Source organism: Sphaerodactylus townsendi, linkage group LG01 (genome assembly GCF_021028975.2).
Source record: "Sphaerodactylus townsendi isolate TG3544 linkage group LG01, MPM_Stown_v2.3, whole genome shotgun sequence".
NCBI classification, from domain to species: domain Eukaryota; kingdom Metazoa; phylum Chordata; class Lepidosauria; order Squamata; family Sphaerodactylidae; genus Sphaerodactylus; species Sphaerodactylus townsendi.
Window position 1 is genome coordinate 156,124,196 of NC_059425.1, and position 22,334 is coordinate 156,146,529.

Genomic DNA, 22,334 nt, shown 5'->3' on the forward strand with positions numbered 1-22,334 from the left:
CAAAGCCCCCAAGTGCATTACATGGGATGCTGCAAGTAGTAGATGACAAGCATTGAAGTAAGTCAGAGCCAATTATTGCCGTGTTGATCTTCCCCTGGAACTGATCTTCCCCAGAGCCAATTATTGCTGTGTTGATCTTCCCCTGGAAAAAGGTTAGCAACAGGTCTGATCCACATGTGGGACACTGATGCGAACTGCCACGGTGTTTTAGTTTCAGGAGGCAACCTCAATGTTGCTCTGCACTGGAGAAAAATCCTGTAATATGCTAATCTCAAGTTCCTATGTAAGCAAAATTGTAGAGTCGCAAAGTTCTTTATACATCTGTACCTTAGCCTTAGATATGTTCTTTCTTGTGTCTTACAAAATGTTAAGATAGAAAGAACATAACTTCCTAGCAGTACATCTGTGAAGCCCATGCAAGGAATGGACTTACCTAAAGAGGCATTTTTGGTGTAGTGCAGCAACTGACAATAATAGCTTTCTAAAGCCCTGGTAGAGTTGTTTAAGACTTCTCTGTTGAAGTTGGTGTTTTATGGCCAGAATGAAATCACAAGGGCATTTATTTTCCTCTTTCTCTTTCCTGAGAGTTCCATAGCCTCTCTCCTGTTCCTACTTCCTTGTCTCCCTCCTACTCTCTCAGCCCCACCTACCTCACAGGGTGTTTGTTGTAGGGGGGAGGAAGTAAAAGGAGTTTGTAAGCCCCTTCTCTCCTATAGGAGAGAAAGGGGGGATATAAATCCAATTCTTCTTCTTCTACACACCAGCCAACCTACCTTTATTTGCCTTCCTGTCTTCAGCTTTCTCTCCTTCCTTTCTTCTGGCAGTCTCTCGTTGGGAAAACTTTGGCCAATCTGCGCAGTGCAAACTAAGTGAGGCCCTCTTGCCCAGTGGGGGATTGAGTTACAAGGATGTGCTTTTGAAAAATATGTTTATACACATGCACTACCTTGTATACCTTTATGAAAAACAATATGTAAATTTTATATATGTGTTTGGGTGTGTATCAATACATGCATTAGATCCTGCCATCTTTTTACTCCTTGAACAATCTCCCTCTTTACTACAGCTTTCTCCCAACATTGTCCAAGAAGGTCCCATCAGTGGCATAGCTCCAAGGGGGCGGTGGGCGGGGCTGCCTTGGCCTGTAGCGTGCCCTGTGGCGAGGGTGTGGCAAGGGCAGGGTGGGAAGTTCCAGAGATTGGGACAAGGAGGTGGATGGGGGGATGGCAAGGATGGAGGATGCACCAGGCACTTTCCCCCCTCACTCTGTCCCTGGGTCCCATGATTCTCAGCATGTCTTTTGGTGGTGATCAAAGGGGACCCTCTATTTCTTTTTCACTAGCCAAAAGTTTGTTTTGATCTAATCCTATTTTTACACATATTTGCACATACACAGAGAGACAGACATTAGTTTAGTATTTTGTCTTAAAGTAGAAATTGTATAGCAATGGTATAGATTTTTTATATAATAGCCCAATTGTTTGGGGTTGTTGCCAAACCTGTAGCTTTCTAGTGGTTTATATTTATGCCCGGTTGATTTTTTTGGTATAGATTTTATATTCCAGTATAAAAACCTATTCAGGCTGCTCTAGTGTACTGTCACAGACTTCTAGCATCCTGAATTTACTCCAAAGTATGGTGTGTGTTTTTTTGTAAAAATAAAGGAACGTATGTACAAAAAATTACACCTCTGGCTATTTTGTCTTTTGGGAAGGCAAATAACAGACTGAATTTAGTGGAATTATAAATAAAAGCATTTTGCTACAGTTCAAAAATGCGTATTTGCACTTCTATATAATTTTCTCCAATAAATCATTAGATTTCCAAACACACTCTGAATTGGGGGTGGGGGATAGAGTTGGGAGATAGAAGATGCTTTTCAGTTAAGCAATTTTTTCACAAGACTGAATGAAGCATAAAGACCCTGGTTACCCCACTGAACGAAGGTGAAAATATGCGGTTGTGTGTCTTGCTTAAATGAATACATACAACTTTTAAAATCGTGTTCAGAATTGGGCTATTGCTCATTGTACTCCATTCAAAAGAACAAAGCATTTTACACTATTCCCATTCATATGTAGCACATGAAACAACAAACATACAGGTTGTTGTTTGGATTTGAATACAGTAAGAATGCAATTTTTTTTTGCAAGAATATCAAAATGGGGGGGGAGGGGCACCCTCCAGAGTGCAAAATAACAATTCAGAAATTGTGAAAATCTCCATATTGAGAAATTTCAGTGGATGTATTTTTAATATTCAGTGAATCTGAATAGAAATAGAAATATCAACAAAGGTCTATGGAAAGATTTCAAATGAACTGTTCCCAGTTTCAGGGGTAGATGATCAGGCTAGAACTGTCTTTAATCATACCGTTATCAATATATCAATATATATCAAATTTGCAACATGGCTCCATCTGTGAATACTTAAATTCAGAGATTGGGGTAATAAGCCCCAGTTTTCCACAAAAATCTGAAATCTGAAGAAAATACTTGGGAATTATTAACTCCCCCGGTGAGAAAAGAAGCACCTATAGCTTTATAGTACAGTACAAGAAAACTTTCAAACTAGGATCTGGAAACCCAGATTTAAAAGGGGCTTGGATAGATTTATTATCTTCAAAAGGGGCTTGGACAGATTTATGGAGGAGAAGTCGATTTATGGCTACCAATCTTGATTCTCTTTGATCTGAGATTGCAAATGCCTTAGCAGGTGCTCAGGAGCAGCAGCAGCAGAAGGCCATTGCTTTCACATCCTGCACGTGAGCTCCCAAAGGCACCTGGTGGGCCACTGTGAGTAGCAGTGCTGGACTAGATGGACTCTGGTCTGATCCAGCAGGCTAGATCTTATGTTCTTATGTTCTTATTAACCCCAGATTCAAATTCTCACTCTTCTGTGGAAGCTCACCAGGTGATCCTGGGCCGGTCATATACTTTCAGCCTAACCTTTAAGAATTCCTGTGGTGAGGATAAAATGGAGGAGAGAAAAATGATATAAGCTGCTTTGGGTCCCCACTGTGGAGGAAAGCAGGATATAAATGAAGTAAATAAATAATAACAACTATATCTGAAGTTGCAGAGCCTAATAAAAGTTTGATTGGTAGAGAGTGAAGCAGGGAAAGGTGAGGTGATGGAGAAAGGAAGGAAGGAAACAGGCAGCAGTACAATCTAATTCAGGGGTCTGCAACCTGCGGCTCTCCAGATGTTTGTGGACTACAAATCCCATCAGCCCCTGCCAGCACGGCCAATTGGCCATGCTGGCAGGGGCTGATGGGAATTGTAGTCCATGATACCTCTGGAGGAAACACCCATGGAAGGTTGCAGACCCCTGATCTAATTGCATGAAGCCTAAATTTTCAGCCTCATTTTATTATTTGCCTTCCAATTCCAAAGGTTGGCCAATAATTCCTCCCAAATTTGATACACGTAAATGCTTTTCCTCCCCCATCAGTTTATTCCATTCAGTGAATTCAGCTAACCAGAATTCTAGTGTGGCAGAATTCTGAGACAACTAAAGGATTTTTTCGCTCTCCAGTCCATCTTTTTTAACAAAAAGATTTTTTGTTGTTGCACATGTGTATGAACTTTTGCGAGTCTTCAGTTGTAAATGGATATGTTCAGGCCTCCCCTGAAATACAAATATTTAATGTTCTAAGGAGAAATTCCAGCTGCCCGAATTGGTCCAGTGGAGAATTCTGCAGAGATGGCCAAAACCAGAGAGACAGAGGTGATGCCCTTTTCCTTCTCCTGCTGGCCCCAGCAACAGAGACATGTGATTGCTGTCACTGCTTTCAGGAGATCCCAGCGTGCTGCTCTGCCACCATTTGTTCTTAGTTCACTGGCTTTATAATTTATTCATTGCAAGATGCACCTGTGCAGTTGCTGGCCAAGGGTGATGCAGAATATCCCTCTGAGCAAAACCAGTGAACCGCACAGAAGGCACACAAATCTGCTGTGGCATCCCAAGTGTTCTCTATTAACATACTTTTAGAAAATTGGGGCACAAACGCTGATGCTTTCATTGCTGCTATCAACTGTTTGTGGTTTTTATTCTGAATATAAAGCATTTACCTACTCAAGAAAAACATGATTTTTCCCACATGATTTTTCAGCTCTTCTGAATCTGAAAAAACCCAAAACAAGTCCTAAATGGCAAATATCAAACATACAGCAAGTCATGCCGCTTGCTTCAGAGGTAGAATCAGAGATGGATTATGCAAGAAAAGAGCAACCTTGCCTAAGCTGAGTTTGGTGCAGGCTTTTCTCAGAGGCAATCAGATGATAACATTTATTACTCACTGTGCCTAAATAAAACCTAGCCTCATTACAATCGGCAAAGAACCACAAAGAGGGAGAGGATTCAGAGAAGGTGGTTTTTTACCCCTTTCCCTTTCCTCTGTGCCTGCTGAAAAGCTGCTCTTTGGCATCAGCATGGGCTGTGAATCTTCAGGTGTCAGGCAGAAGTGGTAGTAAAAACCACCCATCCTCTCTTAAATGAGCTCTTCCAACAACCCCATGATGCTGCTGCAACCCAAAATTTAGACAGCCGCTTGAGAGAAAAATACGACTTCAAAAAGTAAAAGGTCAAACCATTAACAGTGAACACTTCCAACTGATTTTTCCCTTGCTAGATACTGAACGAATGCCAGGCTCCAACAGTTCATCTACAACCCACGCTTAATAGGTGCTTTCATATAATTTGTAAAAACAAAATCATGCTAAAATGTTGCTCCTATCTTTATTCCCAGGCATTATTTCCTTGTTATTTTATGCATCCTTTGATGAAATGCTGAACTCTTGGAAACAACTAAAATACTGATCTCTCCCCACACTGATTCTCAGGTGGCAATTTAAATCTTTTCCAGGAAACAGCCAAGCCATGTGTGCATTCACACTCAATGCATTTCCAGAAAGGGGAAGGCATCTGTTCCCTCTACCACAGGTGGGATGCATATGCCCAAATCCCCATCTCACCACTTTTGGATTTGGCCCATACTCCCAACAAAGCATCTGAGGGCAGAGACTATGCCATGCTGCCAGGGTTTATTATATGATGATTACCAGCTTTGATGGGCTGGGCTCCGGTTGATTCAGAACGCTCGAGAAACAGCCAGAACAGGAAGTAAGCAAGACCATTTGTGAAACATACTCAGCGTCCTGTGCCCACAGCCACATGTTTAGGGCTTGGATTGATACCAGCAAAAATGTAACCTGATTTAGGATTACTGTGGCCATTATAAAATCCATTACTAAAAAGTAACTTTTTGACTTTTGCTTTAGCAAAAGTGGGGGAAAACTTCAGTTCTGTCCAAATGAACCAATGGCGACAAATACCTATGATCAAACAAAATGATTGCCAGCAGAATCTAAAAACAAGCTTGTTTCCTGGAGAGGTGGTATAAAATGTTCTAAATAAATAAATTAAGTGTAAAGATGTATTGCTGGCAACCTAGAGGTGTATCTAGGGAAAATGTAGCCCGGTGCAAAATCTGAGTCTCTCTCTCTCTCTCTCTCTCTCACACACACACACACACACACACACGCGCGCAGGCAGCCCTCCCCCCCCCCCACCAAAAATGCTTTTTGCACCAGGTCTGGGGGTGGTGTATGGACCCAGGGGAAGGGAAGGAGAAGAGCTTGGCTGTGGGGACATTGACCTATATGTCCCTCTGGAAGATTAAGCCCCTTCCTTGTAAGATGAAAATAATTTATATGATAGCGTTCCCCATTACAATGCATGAGTGAGAAAGTTGGATAATGATGAAAGTTGGCAAGAGGAAAGTTGATTACTTTAAAATGGTACTGCTGGAGGAGAATGTTATGGATACCATGAGCCACCAAAAAGACAAATGAGGAAGGCTGAACACTCCCTAGCAGGTAAAATAACTGAACTGATGTTATCATGCTTTGAATACATTATGAGAAGACAAGACTCACTGAAAAAGCAATAATGCTAAGAAAAGTTGAAGGCAGAAGGAAAAGGTCCAACATGAATGTATTGACTCAATAACAGAAACCATGGCCTTCGGTTTGGAAAACCTGAAGAAGGCTGTAAATTATAGGATGTTTTGGAGGTCATTAATTCACAGGTTCATCATAAGTCAGAAGCAACTTGATGGCACATAACACACGCACGCACACACAAATAATAAAGCCAAATTTACCTGGGGGACATAACAGCTGTAAAATTGGCAGTGGGAGCTATGGTAGAGCTTGCTTACACATGCCATCTGGCCAAGCCATGAAAATCATCTGATGCTCCAGTTTAAATAAACTGCAGCAAAATTATGTAACCATGACACACACTAACTTCACAACCATAAGGAGAAACATTCCTTATTTTAAAAAAAATGCATGGCATATTTGCTTCAAAAAATTGAAAGCAGAATTTCAAATAACTTTTGATTAATAACTTTTGATATATCTTGGAGTACTGATTACTGTATATTTTACAATAGTTTATATAACAATTCACATGTAATTTGGGTGGATTTTCACGCATATTGAAAATTGTGTAAAGGTGGAGGAAGGAGGGAATGTACTTTCATGGACTTTAAAAGAGGCTATTAATTTTAATGAATTCTAGGGAATAATCTTTTGAGACATGAGCTTATACACGCACCACCAACTGAGGAACAGTAAACACAGTGTTAACTTTGTCCTGTTACTGCTGAGTAGGTCTCCATGACTTTAGAGCTTCCATTCATGTGTTCTAACACGCGATCCTCTAAGCAAAGTTATAGCCTAATGAGGTCCATTTTAAGTCCAATTGTACTATTCTAAGTCTGTCTAGGTTGTCAGTAGAAGCCACTTCCATATGGTTAATAGTTTGTGTTTCCACCTAGAGTTCAAAATGACAAAACATTTTAATATTATATCCATGCTTCTTTGTAACAATTTTTTACAACAGTCTGAGATGAATAGATGGAGTACAAAACTGTGGCTTGCCTAAGATTGTGCAGTTTTCTATAGTGGACATGCTTAGCAAATACATCATATTATTTGAGCCAACATGTTCAGGGGCCCACAATCCTTCAACGTGAAAGGCACAAAAAGGCCTTACTAAACAGCACTGCATAGACCAAGAGTCAACAAGTTTTCATAATTAAACAACTGAATTACATCCAAATTCATAGCAACAAAGAGCCAGTATAAGAAAGCCTGTTTACATCAATATAACTATGCAGCTTAACATCATTAATAATTATAGATCATTGATTAATAACCCACAAAAATTCTATAGTTGTTGTCAGAGCTATATTAGGAAGCGACACACATGAAGTCTCATAACAAGTACTAGCTGTACAGCGGAACAGCCTGAGTCATAGTTTTAGTGAACTGGTATAAGTCTGCACATGGATCATACTTGGATTACCAGCAACTGTTCACATCTATCATTTCTTCTTTTTTCCTTATCATTAATTTGTAAAATTCCTATGCTATGTATGAATATGCACAAAAATGAGCTCAAACTCATGGTTGGATTTATTCCAGCTGTTCAGTAAACCAAAGTCCACAATAGGTGTTGCATAACATCCAAGAGTAATTGTGTCAGCTACCAGATAAATTTGATATTCCACAGGTCAACCAAGGCTTCAGCAGAAGCATTAACTAGAAAACCCTATGAGGACTTTCATGGACCCATCACTTGAGGAAGCGAAAGACCATCCTAAGTAATTTCTGTAAAGTTCTGAGTTTCAACAGCTCTAACAGCCCGATCCGGGGGTAGGGGTGCGAATCTGCCTATAGAGGCAGCACAGCGTTGCGCCAGCAGATTTGCCCCAACGGAGGCTGCCACAGCCCTCGACAGCAGGCAGACATGACACAGAGTGCTGCGTCGGTGCTCCTGCTACCTCCATTGGTATAGTGGGGGCATTCTGGAGGCATGGCTAGGTATGGAGCTGACATTAGCTGACATAAAGCCTAATGAAGGGCTTTTCAGCAAAGGGGAGACTTTTTTGTTTTTCACCACCCTGCACCACTGAGAAGCATTCCTTGAGGCGGCGGGGTGGTACCACAGCAGTGCTGCATTCTACCATCAGGAGCTCTGGATGAAGAAGAAAATCTCGTCAGACAATCATCAGGCCATGACTAGGGGAGCTACAGATTACCCCAATAACACAGGTCATTTAGCATTTGATCAGTACAGAGCTAGACTGAGGTATGGGTCTTGTCCCACATGTGAGAACTAGTTTTGGACGGTACTATTTGTCTCTCCTTGAGTTAAGAGCAGGTGGACTCTAATCCGGAGAACCAGGTTTGATTCCGCCTCTACACAAGCAGTGGACTTTTATTTGGTAAACCAGATTTGTTTCCCCACTCCTGCATTCCTGCTGGGTGACCTTAGGCTAGTCACAGTTTGTTCAGAACTCTTTCAGTCCCACCTACCTCACAAGGTGTTTGTTATGGTGAGAGGAAGAGGAGGAGTTTATAAACTGCCTTGAGTCTCCTTACAGGAGAGAAAGATGGGATATAAATCCAAACTCCTACTTCTCCTCTTCCACTTCCACCTCCTCCCCGTCCTCTTCTTCTTCTTCCAATGTGAAGACATCTTCCACTATAGAATACATTCCTCCTGCACTAAACACCTTTCACCTCCTTGAAAGTGCCCATTGCCAGAGAAATGTCCTCTGGCAGTGAAGGATTAAATCAACAATGGTCAAAGAAGAGCACAAGTAGGGGAAAAAGTATAGGATCCAAATCTCAAACTGTTTTTGGACAGCACCTCTACAGTTTTCACGGCAATGAAGTCCTGGACCTCAGACTTTGATTTTTTCCTATACTTCCATTTTTTTTTCAACCAGTTATGAATTCATAAGAAGTTCTGTCTTACTGTGTTGAGAGATTTTTGTGAAAAGCTTTGTGAAAGCCTAAATTATCATTTCTATTGTACAACAGCAATATTCTATTGTACTTCCCATATGTGTTAACATTCTTCAAGTATTCTAAACAATTTGTGTCAAAGACAGGGCTTTCTCTATAGTTGTGCCTTGATTTAAACAGCTGTCTTATTTTTCAGTGACCCAGGTCAAACTAACACAAGTTTGCACGTGAGAATCCCTGGAACCCAAGTGGGTTTGTGTCCTGGCAATGACCTCATCTCAGTGACTCTATATATGAACTGTTCCTGTGATAAATCCCACAGGGTGTTGGCTTTCACAAATGGCTCCTGTACACAAGTACTGGGAGATAGATATTCACAGGAAACTCTGCATGCTTACATCTGACACTCCCTGACTTCAGAACTGGGTCTACGCATTTGACAGTTCTAGGGGTTTTTTTCAATTTACCTGAGACAGAAGTTAAGTTGATGGGTTTGTGATATGTATCAGTGATTTTCATTAAGGAATTTAGGCTGATCCATAGGCCATGATAGTTCTACTGGGAAATACACTCAGTGATTCTAGCTCATGTATTTGGGTCACAGAAGATATTAGCCCCATGCAGTCATGGAATAGGTTTTCTGCTACAACTGCACAATGCCTAGAAATTCAGAGGAGTTTCTGCCTTTGACTTTAGTGAAACAAGGAAAGTCCATCCGAAGCAAGAAGGGGAAAATATTACCATCATGATATAAAATATCCAGTCATGTATAACTGAGCTAGTCAGCAAAACATACTAAGCATTTCTCACCAAAGAGAACTGCAGCATATATTTTAATTCCCAGCCAGGCCATTCGGCAGGGAGTCTGTCTCTGGAACCACCAGACCCAGCTTCGGCAGGAAGTTATTTTGAGGGACATCAAGAGAGGAAGCTGAGAATTCCTTATTCGCAGTGTACTGGCTCTAAGCCCTGCTGTATTCCTTCTAAATGTGAGGCAAGAAAGCCACGAACAAGCCAACTACCCAATCACCCGCTGCATTTTGCAGCAAGACAATTCCACTGAGAACCTAATCTGAACATAGTGTCTTCAATTCTGCTTGTACTTACAGACATATAAACCCTGTCAGTTTTAGTTGAACTGCCTGTAAGTGTAACTGAACAAGACTGCAAGCCTGTGTCTCTCAGTCATCCACTTACATTTTTCAAGATGATTTCAGGGTCTGCCTTAGCATAAAATAATGGGAAGCCTTCTGCTTCAAGAGCCAAATTCCAAGGGGAGCTCTGTTTTTCGGCCTCTAGTCATCACCTTGAGGAGTCATTAGAAATTAAGGCCCAGTCACGATCCGTTCTGCCATTTTTACAAAAACCTAAGGCCAGTTTTGGGTGATTGACACTGTCATGAGCAAATGTGAATCCCAATTCTCTAGGGCCCTTTCCGCACGGGCCAAAAGGCAGCGGCCTGGGGGGGGCGGTAAAAAAGCGCCGCCCAGGCGCGTTCCCTAGGCGGCGCTGCTGCTTGCCAGCAGCATGTGTCGCTCCCCTCCCCCAGAGTAATCAGGCAGCCTAAGCAACAACCCTTTAAGGGTTGTTGTTGAGAAGCGTCTTCCCGGTGGTGGCAGCAGTGCGAACCCGCTCACCATGAGGGCTCGCTGTTCCCTTCCCTTTCCCATGTACCTCTCGTGTCGCCGTCCTGCTGGCCTCCTAAGTCCCTCCCTCGCTGTCCTCCGACCCCTGGAGGTCGGAGGGCAAGCGTCGAAAGCCCGGGCTGAGGAGAACCAACAGGGCTGGCATTCTAGTCTTATGGAAAGGAAGAGGAAAGAAGCGACTCCATCTGGCGGGCCATGCACTCTACCGACCTCTCCAGAGCCATCCGCGTACCTGCATGCAGACAGCCTCCGCCTCCAGCCAGCGAATTCCTGCCCGGTGGGCATGCTCTGACCGTCGAGGCGGCCTAAGTTAATCTTCATGGATTCTCTCATATTTTCATAGAGCTAAAGTGGAACAAGTTTTTCAGGTTCTTTTACAATGAGTGATTTATTTTGCACTGATTATGACACTCAATCATTTTGTAATGTATACAGTCTGACTGCTGGTACCCCCCTCCTCCCCAAACCAGTAGATTTTGGAGAAGGTTTGTCATCCCTCAAAGCGCTATTTTTTTAAAGAGACAAAACACTACAATACTTGGCTACCAAAATGAGAAGCTGACTGGAGGACAAAGATTAGTATAGTTTAGGAATCACCAAATGGATCCTGAAGCTGGGATTGTAAGATATTTTATTGCTGAATCAGTGAGTCTTCTAGGTATGATCCAATAAACTGCATTTTCCTTCCCAAATCTATTCCATTTATAGAATTCTGCTAATAAGATCAAGAAACAGTTTTTGCACAATCATTCACCACATGTTGCATATTTTTCACTGGTTTTTTTACCTACATGCATCATCTCTCCCACTAGGTTCCTTTACAATAAAACACATTTCTAACAAATTTCACGATGGTACAATTTTCACGATCGTATGTACAAACAAATGCAAGTTTAACAGGGCTATTATGTAAGGTATGGTAACTGGCATATCCTTGACAATAATAAAGAAAACCGACTTAACAAAGGACAATTATTCAACTGAAATTAGTAATGGGTCATTAAATATGACAAACTTGACTGGATAACCATTCTATGGAACCAGAGAGGGCCCAATGAGAGGCATTTGAAAACAGATTTACTGTGGCTGCTGCTTCACACAATGGATGACCAAGGTGAAGATCAGCTCCCCATGTGCTAGGTATGGGTGTAAAGGCAGTCTAATCTTGATAAACCTGTCTGACAGACATCGGAGACCAGCCTCTGGGAAAGCTTGGGTGCAATGAGGGCGGTTGCCATTTAAAGCCCCCCCCCCTCCCGGAACCTGCTTGCTGCTGAGGGTTGGCTGCAGCTGCAGCTGAGTGATGGAGCAGCAGATGTCCGTACAAAACCAACCCAGACTGGCACTTTCCCTGGTTGCCCACAGCAGCAATTTCCAATAAGCACAGCTCAACTGCTAACTTGATGCTGGCCTAATAAGATCTTAGGAACCCACCATAGCTGGGGCATCAACGGATTTATATTTGACTTTCTATTTTAATATTTGCTAACATCTTCTTCATGGTAAGGCAGCATAAATATGGCCTACCTATTACAGTAGTGCCCAAAGGGGAAAAAAAGCCTTAAAACGTAAGCCACATGTGTCCTTCACTTACAGCACTACTGCTTAAAATAGTCTCCCACTGATTAATCAACAAGCATTTAGGTTGATTAAAACTTGTAGCCTACTTTCTAATACATACCAAACATATTGCATTGTACACGAGTCTTGAATTTTAGAGATAAACTCACAGGATAAAGCCTTGTGCCAAATCTCTGTATCGGAAATACTGGATTCAATTTATCCATACTGTTTCTGACAGACTGAAGACAACCTCCTATTTTCCCAGGAAGCAGTAGGCACTTCTCTTCTGAAAAAGGAATGTCATAAAAGATATCTGGTGTTATACTGGAGCTGAAAGGACAGCTGGCATTGAGGAAAGAATCCTGTGGTTACTTTTGACTATTTTTTCACTAGCTTTTGAAAAACTAGCAATGTCACATGAAGATTTTATTTTTGTTACTTATCAAAAAGGGGAGAAAAAGATTTTCTCTAATGTTCGCACATTTAAAAATAAAGCAACTGTTGTTCAGATGCTCAGTGAGAAGACGTTCCACTTTCCACTTCCTGCCACCCCCACAAGCTAGTATGCCTCTGGGTTTCATCTTCCCACTTTGCAGGAGGTGATCTGGGCATCCCCTGACAGTCCCTGTGATTTCAATCAGTTCTTCTGAAAGCCAGTGATGTTTGTCAGTGTCAGAGAACAGGCAAGCAGGGAAAGGTTCTGCCATCTTTTCCTTTCTGTTTTCTGTTTCCCCTCCCGTTGTCATCCTCTTTCATTATGGGCCAACTTTTATTTTTTTGCCTTTCCTCCTGCACAGTACCTCTCTTCCATGTAACCTTTTTTCCCATTTTCCTTTGTTATTCTTTCAGTTCTTTTTTCTCCTTCGCTCTTTCAACCTTCTTTCCACACTCCCCACAGTAAGAGGTCCTATGTTAGGTATTTCAGCTCCTTGACTTATACAGAGAGCATATGTGTTACATATGCTTCTCTAAATCCTTCAAATCAAACTGCAACTGCAGTATATACCATTTATATGGTATATACTGGTATACACTGCAGGTTCAGTCTCTCTTGGACAAAGAATGCTCACTGTAATATCACAAAGGAAGATGGGGGGGCACAGCACTAGTGGTTATGGTGGGACAAGAGTAAAAGAAGCAGCAACAACTGGGAATGCAAGAGCGGCAGAGTCAAGCAGCAGGAACAATTAAGTGGAGGTAGCGTGAGCAAGGAGAAATAGGGACCGGGAGAACAATCCAGAAATCCCCTGCATTTATCATGAGCCCTCTTCTATTATTGTCGGGTTTTTCCTTAATTTTTGACATTTAGATTGTTCTAGTCATTTGTCTTAGCACTTCATTTTAAAGGAAACTGTGACATTTCATGGGGTTATGTCACTAACAGAGAAACACTTTATATAGTGCAACTAAAAAATGGGCAACATATTCAATCTGCCAAGACTTAGCTCCTCCATCTGCCTGCAAATATGTGACCACCTGGTGATTTCTGCCAAGCTTAACAGTCCATCCCTCAAGGAGCTCTACCAGACCAGCGTCTGATGAAGTGTTTTGAAGAATCAGAACAACCTCTTCCTTGAGCTCTAAGTTAAAAACAAGAAAATGTGCTCCTCTGTGCTTTTGTACATTCTTTATGTTTCTTCTGGTAAAGATCAGTATTTCTACTTGGTACTTATTTTGTTAAAGGTGAGTATTTTCATTTGTACTTGCTTTCCACACATGCAGGCCTGGTTCAGGGGACTACAGGAAAACAGTTCTTCATTCCAAGATCATTTAGTTGCTTTCTTTGGGTACAAGATTATAACCAGCCCCAAACATGCATTTCTTTCTTTCTTTCCATGTTATGAAACTCATTTTTAATATTAATCCTAACCTTTATGATGGCTTTAGTTCCTGTTAGTGTTCTATACTTCTTCATCTGCCTTCTAAGTTGTTAATAAAAGCTGACCCAGAACGGATGCCTGTAGAATAAATATATTTGACAATCATTGACCAATTGTACTTAACCTGATATGTACCAATTTTATTGAAGTACTTTCTCTTTTCAACTATACTGCAGTTATTCATTCTTTTGAGGGGGTTTTAAATGGAGGTCTAAACAGCCTGTCAGACATACACTGTCTGTTCCCTGAAATTCATGCGCAATTTGTTTTGTAATGCAATTTAATCTACTCTAAATTTTGAATGTCCTCAGGATCCCTTACTGATCAGAGGACACACAGTAGCTTAAAATTAAAATGTATTCTGTGATTGTAGTCATTATGAAACCATTCTAGAAAGATGCCTACCACCTTATTTACTTTAATCTTACAGAGGGGATACTGTAAATATTGTAAATGTAAACATTTCAAGATACTGAACTCATTCCCAGTATGTTACTAAGTTTATATTTGGTGATATCTCTGTCCTTTAAGCAACACACAGCTCTTTATCAGTTTATCTACAGTGACTGGCAGATTCCAGGTAGGAAGTAGAATCCACCCCATCTAAGGGAGAATTTTATAAAAGATATAGTCAGAAGCCTTATAAGTTTTATAACTAAAGATTTATTTATTTGTTTGTTTGTTTGTTTATTTATATTCCACCCCTTCCCAATGGGACTTCGAGGGGTGGCAAACATCATTACCCCAAAACGTATAAAAATGGTAATTTGGGGATTTGTGTATATTGGACCTGAAAAAATGTAGGCATACCCAATATTTCTGAATATCAAATTACTGGTAGGGGTGTGAGTTCATGTTTTATGGGGGAGATTCCTGAACTTTTAAGATGCATTATTTTCTACAGGGAAACTTTCCAGGTGATTTGGGGGGAGGGCTAGTTTGAAAATATAGGCAGAGGAGCAGCTGGTGCGCACACACACACACACACACACACACACACACACACACACACACACACAACCCCAGCCAGTTTCAAGTAGTTTGGGCCAAAGAGATCAATTAGGCTACAAGAACAGGATGCCCCCCAGCCATTCTTCATTAATTCCCTATAGGGGAGGAACCCTCTAAGCTATTCCAGAGCAAAAACCATTTCCTGCAAAAGAGCAGTCACTTGTCAAATGTCTTCCATAGAAGAACCAACACAACAAGCCCAATAAAACTACTGTAGAGCCCTGAAGTAACTGCAGGTAGAACCACAAACCTGTGTGCCAAGTTAAATGGAGACCAACATCAAATCAAGGGGCTCTACAGTGGAAACTCAATGTAGTGGAAACTCCCCTTCTGCAATCCTGAATGGAGACAAAGAGACAGTGTGCAGAGCCCAGCAGAACCCCAAACAGCAATGTCAGTACAAGCCCAACAGATATAATGTCAAACCAGAGAAGTAGAAGAACAAATCCATGTGGTGGTGGTTTTGCAGACCCAAACCACTTTTAATGTGTGCAGAACCCCAGCAGATCCCGTGCTGCATGGCAGTGCAAAGCAAAACAGGACAATGTCAAATAGGATCCTGCAAATGGGTAGGAGCACTTTGCTTAAGCCCAGCAGAACCAATAGCAACATGCAAAAACCCAGCAGAACCCACTACCACAGTGACAGCACAAACATAATGGGACCCCCAGTCCATTGGTGAATTTCTTAAGTGGAAACTAATGACAATGTACAGTTCCACTGTGGTAGTTCAGGGCCAACAGAAGCAATGCCAAAATGAAGAATCACAGCGGAATAATCCAATCCAACAGTGGGAATGGCCTGAGCAACTCTGAATTATTTTGGCAAGCTGCCAGAAACTCTGGGAGACACAGAAACAAACAAAAACAAATAAAAATGGGAGTGGATTTTAGAGAACTCCTGGAGGTCTGCAAATCAATGGCTCCCAATCCTACTGGTTAATTACAAAAAAATTCTAGGATGTTTCAGAACCATTTTTGGCACCCTAAAAAAACCTCTCAAGATAGATTTGGGATCTCAATACACTCTGAAAATACTGATGTAGTATTTTAAAGGTGAATTTCCAATTTAGCACCTGAATGCATCCCTATTATTTATCACCTAACTCTGATAAAGCAAATGTAGGGTGAGATGTAGATTCAAGGTTAAACAGAGGCTCTTCTTGAAAAGAAAGAGTGGATAACCAGTTTATTTCAAGGGACAGGGAACATAAGAGCACTTTGCAAGGAAGTTCATCTACTAAAACAGTCATGCCTGCACTGTGGCCAGCATGAGGGGTACCAAAATAAACAAGAGCAGTGCAACATAATCCTCTGTAACTAATGATAATGTAAAGCAAAAGTTACATTGTCCTGTTTTATTTTAGGTGAAAAGTAGTGTAAACAAATAATCCATATAATGAAAACTGACTTGGTGAAAAGTGTGCCAGATCTGAAGGTACGGAATTTGCGTCTCTGTCGCTAGTCGATACACAAAATATGCATGGACACAATCAACACATGTAGAGATCAGCCCCCAATATCAGGACTATTTCCTAAATACCTGGACAAAAGCCACATCTTGTGCATGCATATGAACGTATGTTGGTGTAGGAGAGAGTTGCCAACCTCCAGGTAGGGAGAGGTAAAAACAGAGGAGGTTTAAATTCCACCACAAAATTTAAAAAATGTTGTGGTGCACATGTGCAAACAACACTTACTGTTAATCATCAGAGGTGGCAGCAGGTGATGAGGAAAAGAAGCCTTGGTGAGTGGTTGGATATGCTGATGTTTGCCAGTGTTTGGGAGCCGCAACAGGCTTGGTGACTACAAGCCACAAGGGACTTGCCAGCATCATCATTGATTGGGGGTGGGAAGAAACCACAGTGTGCCTGGCAGATGAAGCTACACAGGACTCACCGCAGCCATCTTCAACAGTGGGGGAAGAAGCCTTAGTGGACCCAGTTGCTAGGAGCTGTGCAGGGTTTGCCTCTGTTGACGGTGGGGAAGCACTGAGGAACTCAGCAGCTGGGCGCTGCACAGGACTCACCACTAGCAAGGCTGACACTGAAGAGGAAAAGGCTTGGTGAGCCTGGTGGCCAGGAACCACATGAAACTCGCCACCATTGATGGTGGTGGTGAGGAGAAGCCTGAGCAGGCTCGGCTGTCAGAAGTCATGCGTGGTTTGCCACCATTGACTGGGGGAGGGAGCCTGGGTGGGCCTGGCAGTTGGGAGCTGTGGGGGATTTGCCAGCATGGTCATTCAAGGGACAAAGAATCTCTGGTGGGATTGGTGGCAGGAGCTGCACAAGGATTGCTGGTGTTAGGGGTGGGGGGAGAGAAGCCAATCTCATTTGCAGCAACCAGGAATAAAACTAAGATGTTTGGTGGATCCCTCACGCCTGTGTCCCCACTTGCTTAACGCTAATAAATGTGAAATGCAAAACAAATTTGTTCAGAATTAACTGATGCGAGACTATTGTGTTTTATGTTGGAAAGAGGGAAAGTTAGTATAGAGTTAGTTTTGCAAGCTGTACTTTTGCAAAAAGTACAGTAAGTTTAGAAGGTCAAAATGTTTCAGAATTGTTGTTAGGTCACAACACATAGTTGTTTATCGTTTAATGGGCTGTGCATTTTAATGGGCTGTGCAGGTTGTAGGCCCTAACTCATAGCAAAGATGTCACTCTGCATTTACAGTCTATCTTTCACAGAAGATAGAAGAGGAGCAGTTTTCACACTTTTCAACAAAAATTGAACAGAATGTAGCTAGTGTAGAAGCTTATCATGGTCTAGTGGTTAATAGCAGGCAGACTCTAATCTGAAGAGCTGGTTTTGATTCCCCACTTCTCCATATGATGAACTGGATTTGTTTCCCCACTTTTGCACATGAAGCCTGCTGGATGACCTTGGGCTAGTCACAGTTCTCTCTGAACTCTCTCAGCCCCACCTACCTCACAAGGTGTCTATTGTGGCAAGATGAAGGGAAAGCATTTTGTAAGCAGCCTTAAGTGTCCTTAAAGGAGAGAAAGGGCGGGGTATAAATCAAGACTACTACTCCTCTTCCTCCTCCCTCCTCTTCTTCTCAGTGAACAAACATGCAACACTACTGAAGATGAGACTGTGGCACTTGGCTCATGTACCCAAGCAACCACATCAATGGTGTTAGTTTAGATCAGTATGGTATTTGTTAAATGACATTTGCAAAAGCAAGCTGTCACAGGAAATATATTATTTATGTTAAAGTCACTATGAAGCCAACAGTACATTGTAACACCAAGAAGACCATTTATGAAAGTGGCCATTTACAAACATGGTGCCCTTTTTAGAAAATAGTTACAGTACTGCAAAATAGTATGAGCAAATTAGAAAAGGAGATAAAATAACAGCGTTTGTACAGAGGTAAGAATCAGAAGGTTTGAGCCTGTGCCTGCTGTTTGCTCATGCGATTGTGAGGGAGAAATTGGTGACAGACAAGGGAAAGATTACTGCAGAGCTAAATGATTTCTTTGTCTCAGTATGTTCACCAGCGAATTTGAGGAAAACATGCCAAAATCAGAGGGAAGTCTCCTAGAGGCAGAAAATGAAAAAGCAGTGAAAATAAGGGCAAAATCAGAATAGGTAAAAAGAAACAGTAGCAGGTAAACAAGGACTGGATATTTCAGGACTGGATTTTCTGTTTTCCCAGCATGACTGAAACATTAGAAACTGGAGGCGGGGGGGGGGGGGGACTCTCACTATGGTGTAATATTTTCACACTGAATCAAGGAAGGCTATTAAAAAGGACAATGAATACACATGCATGTGAGTTCCAATTTTAAGTAGAGAAGATATGCAAAAACCATGAAAAGTGGAGCTCAAAAATCTGAGACTGCATTCACACAACCAGATAGTTATGTATATTCCCTGCCAAGAGTCTTCTTTGTATGCTAGAAATGTTATTCTGAACTCACTCAATTATGTGTAATTAATCTGATACAACTCATTAACAATTTGTATGCTACCTACACAACTGACATAGTAGCTGTTATGGTCTAAAGGCCCTATATATTGAGCAGGAGAAGCTGTTTTGTTTGAAATGGGACTAGCAATAGAAAAGCAAACTATGCTCAATAGCTGATTCCTCCCATCTACTTCGCTAAGCACACAAATGCAACTACTGAATATATGACTCCATATTTCCTTTACCACTGAAGGTTAGCACCCCTCAGCTCTCCTGCTGATGCTAGCAGAAGAACAACAAGAATCCTGATGAGATTTTGCTGATTATTGTCCCCAATTGCCCAATGAAGAAGAGTTAGCTTTTATACCCTGCTTTTCTGTATTGTAATGAGCCTCAAAGTGGCTTACAAACTCCTTTCCTTTCCTCTCCCCCCAATAGACATCTTGTGAGATAGATGGGGCTGACAGAGTTTTGAGAGTGACTGGCCCAAAGTCACCCAGGAGGCCTCGTGTGGAGGAGTAGGGAAACCAACCTGGTTCATCAGATTAGAGACAGCCATTTAACCCACTATACCACATTTTGTTAAAAAAAACACACGGAGGCCGTTTCCGCATGGCCACACTGGGGGTTGGGTCGGCGTACATTACGGTCCTGGTAACGAAAGGGAAGATGGCGCCACGGAGCGCCGTCGTCCAATCGACCTACCTTCTCTGCGACCGTCTGGCACATCGCCGAGGCCAGGGAACACGCCTCCCTGCCCTGTGCGACCGCTCCGGAGTCGCAGGGCAGGAGGGGCGTGTCCCCAGGCCTCGGTGACGCTCCGGACGGTCGCAGAGAAGGTAGGTCAATCGGGCAAAGGAGGGAGGGATGGCGCCTCCCAGCCACTGCCGTTTGCACAGCAGCGGCTGGAAGCAGCTGTTTTCCAAAAACCTCGCTTGGGGAGCGGGCTGGGGAAATGGCGGCTTCATGCTGCTGGGGAGGAGCGAGGGCGGCGTGGCTGCGAAGCAGCTGCGCCCCCCCATGCGAACAGCTCCCTGGGGACGGCGTTTTTGCCATCCCTAGGGCGCTGTATTTGGCCCGTGCGGAAAGGGCCAGAACCTGCTACCAATTTTCATTGTAAGTTTAGAAAAGAGTCACAGTATTCAAAGCTAATATAGGAACTCGCATAGAATTATAGATTACTGAAATGCACATTTTATTACAATATATATCATCCTATTTATTTGCTGTATTTATTTGCTGATATATTTATTTGCTGATATATTTATTTGCTGATATATCATCCTATTTATTTGCTGTATTTTATTGTACTTTCCTCTCCAGAAGCATCCACAGCAGCTCTCCAAAAAGTACAGAGATGCAGTTTCCTAAATAAAAACACATAATACAATTAAACCAGTGGCGTAGTGCCAAAGGGATGGTGGGACGTGATGCCCCAGGTGCACGCTGCAGCAGGGGTGTGGTGGGAGCATGGCGGGGAGTTCCAGGGCAGGCGTGGGCAGCGCTGTGGCAGGGGCACAGGGTGCGTGCTCTGGGCGCAGTTCCCCTTCGCTCTGCTCCTGAATTAAACTAAAACAAATGAACAGATCCTAGGCAGATCCTGACCAGTTAGGTTACCCACACAGCTCTGAGATCCAAGGGCATGGAGCAAGAGTGGCTCTTGCCTTCTGGCGTGTGCTCAAGCACCACCCAGCTTTTAAGTATCTGCATAGATAGGAAGACAGCCTTAGCCCGAATGGAACTCCGCTGTTGCTAGTTGGCTGACAACAATCCAGAAAGATCTCACATACCCTGAGCCCTATTCTGAAAGTACTGTCTAATACTAGCTGTTAACAACAAATGATAGTTCTTTAAAATTATGTGGGGGTAAGAAGCATTGTAATGATATTAACTCCTTTTAAACATTTGGCCTTCTGTACAGCTTAGATGCTAGCACAATTATCTTTTTTAAAAAACCTAGCTGCTTCATGAAGCCCTTTACTAGCTATTAGGACAAATGCCTGACTAGTTAGTATATTTTAACCTGTTCTACTCATAGGAAGTTACTGAAACATGGACTTTATTTGACTTAGGCATTAAGGTGAATTACTTGAAATATTAGACTATCATTGAGTATTATTTTGAATTTTTCTGTGGTAAATATTGCTAATTAATTGACATTTTTTTCTTGAATATATGCTTTTTTAATATAATGGTTTTTATTTAAAAAAAATTATGGATGAGAACTGACCTTGCTGTGGAAAGAATCTATACTTGTCCACTGAATCATGCAACTTAGTTCCTTGAGAAGATCAGTTAAGGTAATTGCCTTTTTTAGCTATTCTTATACTGATTGCACACTGGAAAGTAGATGGGAACTGTCTCATTTGCTAACTTAAGCTAGGACTAGGAATTTTTTTTGTACTACACTAGACTTTACTATTTTGTTTTCGTGTCACCAAACATAATTATACTACCCAGAAGTTGTGTTCATCCTTCATCAGTGTTCATTACTAGTCATTAAAGCTTTTGGTGCTTGAAGTGAAAGGAAAAATGAACAAGCCACAGACAGCAATAAAGGTAATCCAAGATTTAATTATTGTCTCCTTTGTTTTGCACTGCTCTTATATCTGTACCTTTTTTTTGCACATTACTTTTAATAAACCTTATTAATTATACTTTTCTGGTGTTACTTAGGTTTTTCGGCTTCAGTCTAAATCCAGTACTTTGGTGTTCATTAGCTACAGCTACCAAAATAATTGTTGTTTAGAACTCAACTTGCAAGGGTCCCACCTTACAGGGATGACCTCTTGATTCACACCCAATAGGGTAAGAGGCTTTGTTCCTTGGTCTCACAGCTAAGGGTTATTCAGCAGACTGGTGGTGGCTTGTTTTCCTAGGCCAGTGATAGCAAACCTATGGCACGGGTGCCAGAGGTGGCACTCAGAACCCTCTCTGTGGGCACACGCAAACAGAGTGCCCCCCCCCCCCACATCTAGGCTGGGTTCGATTATTAGCATTAAACCTAAGACCTAGTTTTGGGGAAGTAGTGTAGGTATCCCTGTTAAGCGCTGTTAAACTAAAGCACAATCCTTTACCTGGGAGTAAGCTCGATTGCTGGCAATGGAGCTTGCTTCTGAGTAAACCCTCCTAGGGTTGTGATTCACCCATTGGAAGAGTTGCACAGTTGCTTCAAAGCAAAGCCATTGACTACCACCAAGCTTACTCCTCAATATTCAGGTTAAATTACCGTGTTGGCACTTCGCGATAAATAAGTGGGTTTTGGGCTGCAATTTTGGCACTCGGTCTCGAAAAGGTTCGCCATCGCTGTCCTAGGCAGTGAGGATTCACTCCCTAGTTTTGTTTTTCTCTGCCCTGTCACTAAGCCTTAACCAGTACCAGAACTGTCAGGACTGTTGATGGAAACAAACCAAAAAATAAACTGTAGTAAGATTAATGTATTGTATTTGAACAGAAGTCTGTATAGCTGAATTCATCCACAAACTACTACA

At 42.1% G+C, this 22,334-nt stretch overlaps 1 protein-coding gene across 19 annotated transcripts in view; it reads right to left on the reverse strand.

Annotated features, from left to right (window-relative positions):
- The window catches only part of MYT1L (myelin transcription factor 1 like), a 429,027-nt gene that overhangs the window by 240,671 nt on the left and 166,022 nt on the right, over nt 1-22,334 (reverse strand). The window contains exon 3 of one of the 19 annotated variants that reach the window (XM_048497993.1): nt 12,202-12,320. The exons of the other annotated variants lie outside the window; for them this stretch is intronic. The gene's annotated coding sequence lies outside the window, so the exon portion shown is untranslated. The remainder of the gene's footprint in view (nt 1-12,201; nt 12,321-22,334) is intronic. 19 annotated transcript variants of the gene reach the window in all.